This window comes from Manis javanica, chromosome 6, assembly GCF_040802235.1.
Source record: "Manis javanica isolate MJ-LG chromosome 6, MJ_LKY, whole genome shotgun sequence".
In the NCBI taxonomy this organism is placed as follows: Eukaryota; Metazoa; Chordata; class Mammalia; order Pholidota; family Manidae; genus Manis; species Manis javanica.
The window spans coordinates 57,551,454-57,561,994 of NC_133161.1; positions in this window are offsets into that span (position 1 = coordinate 57,551,454).

Genomic DNA, 10,541 nt, shown 5'->3' on the forward strand with positions numbered 1-10,541 from the left:
TAGTCAGCATCCCAAAAGGAAACAGCCAACACACTCAAAATATATTAAGGTGGATTTATTTACAAAGAGACTAAAGGGGTGGGGTGTGATGAAAGTACACGACAGGGTGCAGAAGCCCAAGGCCAGCCGCAGCAACCTCTCACAACCCCAGACCCTCATGACAGGAGGAGGAGTTCCTGGAGCCTGGGAGGTGGAGCCTGGCAGAGAGGAGCAGTAGGCTGTGGTCAGTTGAGGAGTCAGTCAGAGGAAACTGCAAAGCCAGGCAGCCAGGAGAATAACATCCTTGTCACTCTTTTCTCCTTCCTTCTGATTGATCTCCTGCCAGGGCTCCCTATTGGCTGACCCCACTGGAGGCCACGGGCTTGGGAGCTGGGTAATGTAATCCACATAGAGCAGCCTCGGCACAGAGGCAGGGTGAGGAGCAGAGGGTGGATATGCAGCGCCGAACCTAAGCTGCCTGGCAGCCTCCTCGGGCACACTCCTGAAACACTACTGGCATTCAGTAGGCACTCGATTATTATGGCATCTGTCGCTCTCTTTTTAAATTTCTAAAATGTAAATGTTCTCCAAGTTCCCTTCTGTGTTTATCTTCCCACCTCATTATTTTATACTTGAGATGAGAATCTGAAGGAGACACTTGGGAGAAATTCTGAGAGCTTTGTGTGCCCTATCTTAAGGTTAGATATCATGTACCTCAAGAAACAAATCAGCCTAGTAAAAGCGAAAAAGATGCAAAGTTGACATACAACGTTTTTTGAGCAATAGCTCATATAACACATGAAAAACGGGCATGTTTACCGTGAATTCCTATAGCTTCAAAGAAGTTTCCACATCTTTACCTTCTATGGTCAAAGTGGAAGGCAGGGGCTGGATGTTTGTTTTTGTCAGTGTTGTTAATGTTTTAGTGGCAACTATGTCATTAGAACATGCAGTCCTAGGTGAATGGTTAACTACAAATCAGTTTCTACTTGAGAGTTTGTTAAAGTTATTGAAACTTTCAAATAGTGCATTAGCTAGAAGAAGAAACCGTCTTTCCATAAATCCATTACAATTACCTGAGGACTCACCAAGTATGATAATGCTCCTCCAAAGGCATTATCTAAAATAAAAATATGTACTATGTTAAGTTTATTCCACAACCCTAAAAATCTTTTAAATCTGTCAGCGTTTAAGCTTGGGTGCCATTGTAACCTATGGTGAAAATAAAACTCCAGAACTAAAACCCTAAGGTTGAAGGTCTGTGGATGAAAAGGAAGGTAGCTACATAGCTCCTATATGGTCTCAAAACCTGTAACTCTTACCCATTCGTGCTGTACCCTCCAACAGTCATCAGCCAGTGCAATCCACAAGCTTCACAAAGCTGTAGAAGCGCACCAGCATGGCTGTGTGTCAGCTGGTCCCTGCACTTGGGGCAGTGATATCATAGTTTCAGAGTGGGACGGGTCCAGGGAATGATGACAGCAGGATGCCAGGCCACTTTAAATACACATCAAAGTCAATTTCGAAACTTGGCTTAGGTGTGGAATGGTGGGACAAGAAGCATTCGGCTTTCAGAATTTCAAAGACTCACTTTACGGGGAAAGAACTACACAGATAAAAGACGATGAGAAAGAATGAACAGCTGTGCCAGGATTTGCTTAGTGGTTACACTGGAGAGCACAGCCTTTAGAAGTACAAGGGGTAAGAATTTCTGCCAAATTTTCAGGTTCTTCTTCACCTACCTCTGAATGTGTAGAAATAACATCTGCAACTGCACTAGTTCCCTTTTCCCTTTACTCCACTCACTCCCTGAGATGTGAATGGCCATATGTTGGCCTTAATCCACTTATGGGAATATTACTTGATCCTAACAAAGGTACTGGAATGTTAGGATCCTAGGGAACAGGAATACAAAGAAAAGATTAAATGGGGAATCCATTCAAACTTCACTTGCATTTTATTTGGCATATGGTTAGTACTGCATGGCAATCAAGAGCCAGTAAAACTGGAGCCAGAATACTTGGGTTTGAATTCTGGCCTAGCCTTTGACTACTTAGAGCAATAAATGCTTCAATTTCCTTATCTGTGAAATGGGGTAATTGTATCTACCTTAGAAGAGTTTCTAAATGCTATTAATATTTTTATTATTATTTCTTAAGTTCAGGCCAGCTAGTTGAGTGGCAGAAAATGTAGACTTGGGTAGGGACTTGATCTGCTCCAAGTCCTTGGTCAGAGAGTAGGCTAAGAGTGGGAAAGAGAGAAGCAGAAGGAAGGAAGAGATAGCAAGGTAGGAATAAGCATGGGGGAGGACAGAAGCATCTCTGGGAGATATTCTGGATTAATTTAATTTTAAATGAAAATAAAAAGCTTTGGCATTTTGGTAGTTTTCAAAGATGGAGCTTTCTCTCTCTTTTTTTGTACTTTGTGCAATGCCTTTTCCATTCTCTTTTGAATCATCCTATGCTTGCTTTTTCTTGGCTATGTTGTCATTTCCCATTTATTTCATATATTTATGTGACACAAAAATGGATATGGGAGACATTTTCATCTTTTTATTCTCCCTGTGCCCCACACTTAAACTTGACTACTACTGTTTTTTTTCCTACTTTACCAATATGTCACTTCAAGCTCATCCTGTCTCATTCATTTCTTCAACAAAAGGAATAGAGTAGTTTTTCCCTTAATTCATTCCTGCTTTTTCATAATTCTGTTGTAATATGTCAACCCAATCCTAAAGTTCAGGCTATTGCATTATTCTGTTTTTTATTTATTTTTATTTTTTTATTTTTTATTTTTTTATTTATTTATTTATTTTTTTCTGTTTTTTATTTTTATTATTTATGTTAAGTAGTGGCTTATAACTCTCTCAAGTCACTGTAAATTTTTAGAGTATGTTCTCCACAAGAAAGAAAGGATCTTGAGCACCTTTCTTCAATACACATTATACTTTCTCCAATACATATGTATGACAGTATTGATATACTATGTATATTATGAAACATACATTTAAAAATGGAGATATATTGCAACCACATGGATTGAACTAGAAGGTATTATGCTCAGTGAAATAAGCCAGGCGGAGAAAGACGAGTACCAAATGATTCCACTCATTTGTGGAGTATAACAACAAAACAAAAACTGAAGAAACATAACAGCAGCAGACTCACAGACTCTAAGAATGGATTAGTGGTTACCAAAAGGAAAGGAGTTGGGGAGGGTGGGTGAGAAGGAAGGGAGAAGGGGATTAGGGGGTATTATGGTTAGCACACATCATATAACGGGGTCACGGGAAAAGCAGTATAGCGCAGAGAAGACAAGTAGTGACTCTATAACATCTTACTATGCTGATGGACAGTGACAGTGACTGTAGTGGAGTATGTGGTGGGGACTTGATAATAGGGGGGATTGTAGTAACCACAATGTTGCTCATGTGAAACCTTCATAAAACTGTATATCAATGATACCTTAATAAAAAAAATGGAAATAGAATAAAATGAAGTAAAATGAATAAGTGTTCTTCTTATATTCCAGTGGATCATTAAAGCTTAAATAATAACATAATACAAAAGAAAAATGAGGACAAGCATACTTTAGCATTCTAAACAAGTGGAGTTTAGCATTCTCTGAAAATAAGAAATGCCATATAATTTTGGGAAACTTGCTTAAGATTTATATAATAAATTTAGTTTATTTATACTTACTTCTAAGCATTTCTTGCACATTTCTCAACCCACTTATTACTGTTATGACTCCCTAAAAGGCTCTGTGTTATCAGCAACTGTACATTACAAATTATAATCTCCTTTGAGATCACAGCCTCATTAATTTTTCCCTTATTTAGTAATTTCCTTGTCATATATGTTTTATTCTATATCCCAGATAGTATCATGGAGGGGTAGAGAACAGAAATCCAGAAGGAATACCATAAATGGACATACAATTTTTAATACCATTCTAAAAAGTGATGGCAAAATTCCAGGAAATATGCCTAATGTATCTGGAAGTATATTTTATCCTCAGTCTCACAAGAAGATATGTAGAAGTACAAGTAGAGGTTTCATTGCTAAAGATTCTTTTAACATAGTTTACTGGCATAAAAAAAGTGATGAAACTTTTATACCAGCATATCCTTAATATGCTTGGCAAATTTGTTTTATATCCTTTAGAAACATTATATTCCTACCTACTTCCTGCATTTTATATGGATATTAATTCTCCATTTGTGTCTTTTTTATATTAGAAGGGGAAGGTACACAGGAAACATTAGAATTTTCCTTTCTATAAAGATGAAAACACTTCATTTCTTTTACTATTGTATATTGAAAACAAAGTATGACTTGGTAATTTTGAAATAGCTGTTAGTTATTAATCCCTTTTTCCTCTCCTGTTTTGTGTTTGCTTTCAATGATGGAACCACTGTCACATGTATGTTAAACCAGCTCTGATTAGTGAGCTGCTTTTATTACAACAGCAGTACATAACCCTTGGATTAACACTCAAGCTCTTTGGGAATGGAGATAGAAATAATATTCTCATTGTATGTCTATGTCATCCATTGCCTTTATAATCTGAAACTTATAGTCAACCATTTAATTGCATTGAGGTTTGAGTACATCACTCTTTTTTCCCTCTCATTAGACTAAAATTACTTGGAGGTAAACCATGTTTTGCACCGTCTGTGTAGCTCCTGCATACCAAGTTGGTACCATCCTGATGTGGAAAAATTTCTCTTGCTTTTCCAGACCAGAGAATCCCTTAGTGAATGAGAGAGTTGGGACTGACTGTTGCTGTGAGACAGACAGAGGCTGTTGAGACCCTCAGATAGCAGGATGGCCAGCAGTGTCGGTCTCTTCCTCTTCCTCTTCCCACCGTGGGAAATATCTTCAAGCCATGGCAAGGAGGCATGGTTGAAGCTCCACCTTTCTGTTGATGGTGGGCTTTGCACAATGCCTAATGCCCAGATGGCTGGAATCCTGCTGTAGCTGGTGAGTGCTAGATAGACAGTTGTAAATTAATTAATAGAAATATGAAAAGTGTTGATGAGGTTTGCTGGAAGAGGCAGTTCAAATACCAAGACTGGATCCAGCAGGTGTCAGGGATTTACAGAAAGTACATATCATGTGGATGGGGTCTTCCCTAATGTTTCTTATTTTACTCTGACTTTTTTCAGTCTCATGATTTCAACTCAATGTCACTTTCCCAATTTTTACCCACATTTCTTAATTCTGTAATTCAGTCCTTTAGGAAGGTATAATCAGCATGTTTTTCAAGCTCAGACAGATGAGTAGTTACCGAGTTCACACACTGCCCTCAACACAAAGATCATTGTCCAATAAAACAGAAAAATCTCAAGAATGTAGATGAAACAAAGTAGGTTTTTGTGAAATCTAACTGATGTATATACTCTTTGATATGGTTTTCTACATCAAGATAGGGTTAACTGAGCCAGGCAGTAACTTTTATCCCTTCTTTCTTGGTCCCTTTAAGGATGTTCATAGTAAAAAATGTTTTCAAGTCATATCCAAAAAGGTGTCAGTGTTGACATATTTTTTTAACTTGATGAAACTTAACAGAGAGAGGTTAGACAGCCTTTTACTTACTTCTACAAATTGTTATTTCTGGAAAAAGTTGTCTTTAGGTGAGACCTGAGATTTAATGGGCCTTAGCAATAGTGTAAGGTGACTAAGCAGTTTACTCTTATACAAGATCTAGCATATTTCTGGAAAAACAAAACATAGCACATAAAATATGGTAGTAATAACATTAGATGGATGGAAAGGACTCCTAAGGTGGATTCCCAAACCCACCTTATTATAAATATTATAAAAGTCATTTGGGGGCCATAGTATGCTAGGTGACCTCATTTATCTGACAGATCTAAAAGGAGTTGTTCATTTTTCAGTTTGTTTAGCTTTTTATTTGTTGTTAGGACAGAGTGTGACTTCTAAGCTCTTTTAATGCCAAACTGTAGTCCTGTTTTTAAGACTTTCTCTACCTACAACTTGGATTAGTAGCTTATTTATCTACAATTTGCCCTTGCTGTGGCACCTGGCCCTCTACCGTCCTCTGGTAAACATGGGCATTATCAACTGTACTTACCTAATGAGACTATATCAGTTAACTATGTCTTCAATACCACTGCCTTACAACAACCACAAAATTTCAATAGCATACAATCATAAGCACTTATTTAGACCACACATCTAATGGTTTATTAGGGAGCAAACTGATCTAGATGGGATCAGATTGGATTAGCCTTGCTTGATCTCACAGGGCTCATTTATGCATTTAGAGGTCAACTGGAGTTCAGCTGATCTAGATTAGGCTCAGTTGGGGTAGCTGGACTCTGTTCCATGTATCTCTTGACTTCCTATGGGAAATGGCCCTCTAGCTGGGATATCTCATGGTTACAGGAGAGGCTCAAGAAAGCCTAATGGCACAACACTACTCATGCCCACAACATTCCATTTTCCAAAGAAAGTCACATAACTGATTTTAAAATCAATGGGGAGGAAAATATACTTTGTCTCCTTATTGGAAGAAATTCATAGTAACGTATCAAAGAGTTTTGATATTCAAGATGGGGTAAATATTTGAAGCCATTAGTAGAATCCACTACATGGCTACCTTCATCCAAATCCAGTCTATGTCCCAGACCTTGGAAAATGGCAATGACTCAACATTCCTCATGGTATTTGCACTTGTTGCGTAGGAACATATTAAATGTTGAGTTTAATTCCTCTCAACATTCATTGTGTTCACTGTAAAGTACCTATTCTTTACATGAATGACTTAAAGCCTTACTATTCTTCCACATGGTTTTATTCATTAAATTCATTTGGTAAAAAGAAATGAACAAATAAAAAGTCCACCCAAAAAATCACTGATCCGTAGAATTTATTCTGATCAGACCATGTAAAAAAAGAGAGCAAATATCATCCCAAATATAAAACCTAAGCAATTTCACATACTGACAAAAGTAGCTTGTTTTATTTAAATAATGAAAAGGTGTTTTAGGGGGTGGTCACAGTGAAACTATGAACGTTATGCCAATGAAATAAAAGCTCCAATCTCTTTTTGGCAAAACACATAATTTTACACAAATAAAAAAATCATTCAACCCAAATTTTAAAAGAAGAAAATAAAGGATATGTCTACTTATGAATCCTAAGGATAGGATTTTTCTTTAAATTTCTGGGCATCTATTTTTATTTTTTTAGGCTTCTATGTCCTCAACTGTATAAAAGGTGCTGGGAAAGTTGAGACTAAAATGCCTTTCTGTGCTGACATCCATGCTCTGTTATGTTGTCAAATCGATATTGTTTATTTGATTGAACATATTCAATTCAACAAATAGTATTGAATACCATTTGTGCTAGCAAACATCATTCAATGAAGAAGTCTTTTTTTCAGGGACTGATTATCAGGGATGGCTTTTGGCAAAACTATGAATTGGGCTGGAAACCTGTTTTGACTTCCTTTGTACTTGAAAAGATCAATGAAATCCTAATAGTCCTTTAGACACTTATAACATGTATCAGTTGGATTTATTAAGCCAAAAGTTCTTGAGTGCCTACTGTGTGCTAAGCACTGTGACAGGTGCAGGAGATACAATAATGAACAAACCATATGTTATCCCTCATTCACAGCTGATGGTAAAAGTGGAAATTGGTTTAACCACTTTGGAAAACTGGTTTATCTAAGGAAGCGGAACATATGCATACCTTAAAAAATTAAACCTACAACAATGACACTGCTAGGCATATATACCACAGAGATATATACAAATGTTCACCAAAAGACATACTTCTCATGGACATATATTTATGGCTGTGTTATTTGGAACAGTTCCAACTAGGAACTACCCAAATGTAAATCAGCAATAGAATGGATAAATTTTAGCATCTTCACACAAACAATACCATAGAGTAATATGGATGATTTACAACTACATACAACACTATGAATCTCTTAAACATTATGTTGAACAAAAGAATCTAGACACAAAAGTAGTACATATTATGTAATTTTATTTATATTCAGTCTAAGAACAAGCAAAAGAAATCTTAGCTTTTAAAAGTCAGGAGTATAACAACTTAGAAAATAGAACCAGGACAGTGACTGCAATGGGGTATTGGGAGGACTTGATAATATGGGTGAATGTAGTAATCATATTGTTTTTCATGTGAAACCTCCATAAGTGTATATCAATAATACCTTAATAAAAAAAATTGTTTAAAAAAAGAAAATAGAACCAGGAGTCTTTTGGGATGCCTCTAGTCTTCTGTTTCTTAATTTGCATGCTTGTAATACAATTGTGTTAAGTTTGTGAAAATTCTTTGACTTCTACTTTAAGGATATGTGTATTTTTCTGCATGAATGTTATCATTCAATAAAAAATTTATTTCCCTTCCTAGAAAAATGACCACAAGTGGTGTATAGTTTACAGTGGGAGACAAATAAGAAAATATATGAATGGCAATAAGTACAATGAAGGAAAGGAAGACAATGTCACAAATATTAATCAAATATCTACATTGGGGAAAGCACACTGAAAAATATGATCCATTGTTTGACAGTCATAGTCAGAATATGCGGAACTTTTGACTATTCAAAACTGTCATTTGCCTTCCAGTACTGAGGTTACTTATTGAAGGGGAGGTGCCCTGTCCATGTGAGAGGATGTTTTGATTGTTGACTGTTGCAGGTTTTCAGTAATGCATGATTATGCCATGCTCCTTGGATACTCTTGCTTTAAGAACTATATCCTGTACAACGTGCCTGTGGTTGCATTTCCCCGTTCTGCTGGTATCTGTTCTCTTTTACATCTCCCCTGCCCCAAGGAGGGACTGTCCATATTTGAGGACTTATAATGGAACTGGTTACATTAAGAACATCTGGGAAGCTGTCACTTTGACTTCATTATGGACAGACACAATTTAAACCTATTAATTAATTAATTTTTACAAGCTGAGATCCAGATATTGCCTGAATCTTTTCTTGATCTTCAAAAGCATTTTTTTCATGGCTATATTCTTAGGCATCTGGGAAATTCATTGCATATATTTAATAATGTGAGTAGCATTTGTAACTTAAAAAAGCCCCATTGAATTGTAGTAAATGAATATTTATAGATTGAACTCTAAATTAACTTCTACTTGAGCCCTGTTTGGTTGTCCACCCAGAGGAAGTTGAATCATGCTACTATGCCTGTGAAATATTCCTGAAATCCTATGATAGGAGCATAAGTCAATAACTAAGCCTTCATCATCACTTTTCCCATAATAATTTGGGAGCAGAAAATTCCATTTTTATAATTATAACAATTAAAAAAGTAAAAAATGTGTTTAAAACAGGCTGTTAATGTGTAACAGACTAAGCAACCTCTGAGAAATGTAATCCTGATCGATTAGAAAAAGATTCATCTCCACTCATTCTGTGCTACCAAATTTCTTGACTTGGTCACCAGACTCCTGCATGTTAGTAAGCTGTCAGTTTACATCATCTACATGAGCATCAGCTGATCTTGACAAGTTGAAATCTGGCAAGGAGATGGCAATTTGAAGTCCCCTCTGAGAAGAGCTGTTTTAAGTCAGCTGTTGAATATACAGTATCTAATAGTCTAGTTCTCTTTATCCAGGACATTGCCTCTCCTTACCCTTCACTCCTTGCCATTTGGCCAAGTCACTCCTTATCCATTGACCCACCAGCATTTGGCAGGGTGAAAAAAGAGAAAGAAACTTAATTCGTCAACTGAGCAACTACATACAACTCTGGGCTCCTCAGTATTCCTACTCTGTATACCTTGTAGGGGTAATACTTAACTGCTTTGGAAAAGTGCTATTTAGGAAAGTGAGAAAATTGTATCTGAATTTTGAGTCTTAGGGAAAGCATATTTAAATAGCACTGAAAATGTGATTATTTTCTAACCTTCAAATTCATGATACAATTTCTGAAAGTAAATAAAATGATATCTTGAATAGTAAAGTTTTAAAATTCATTCTATAATCTCTCCAGTTTATGTATTTGGAGAAAAGGTGTGGTTGGTCCAAAGAAGGGCTTATTCTTGAGAATGACTGTATTTATATTCAAACATAGTGATTGTTTTTCTTTTCCTTAAACATGAAGTTATGGTCCTCAGAAAAATAGTAGCCTTCAATAGGAATGGGTTTCAGTTAAAAGGATTCCTATTATTTATATACATTTAAAACAAATATGGATACACATAAACACAGGAGAGAAATTGCAATGTCATTTGAACATGGGGGGAGCTTAAAAGCATCAGCACAAGTTGTAGGTTTTTCAATCTTTTCTATAAAGACAGAAATTGAGAGAAGCTTTCACTGATTAAATGAATTCAATGGTTGGGTAAATACTTCATATCTATAACTGAGTACACATATTCTTCAATTCTGTGAGTTGTTTAATTCCTTCATCCAACAAGTGCTTATTGAGCACCTAGGATATAGGAGGCATTGTTCTGGTGCTGGAGATGCTGTGGTAATACAGAATTCCTATCCACAGAGGCTTTCATTACAGGATAGAATGACCAAGGAGCACCA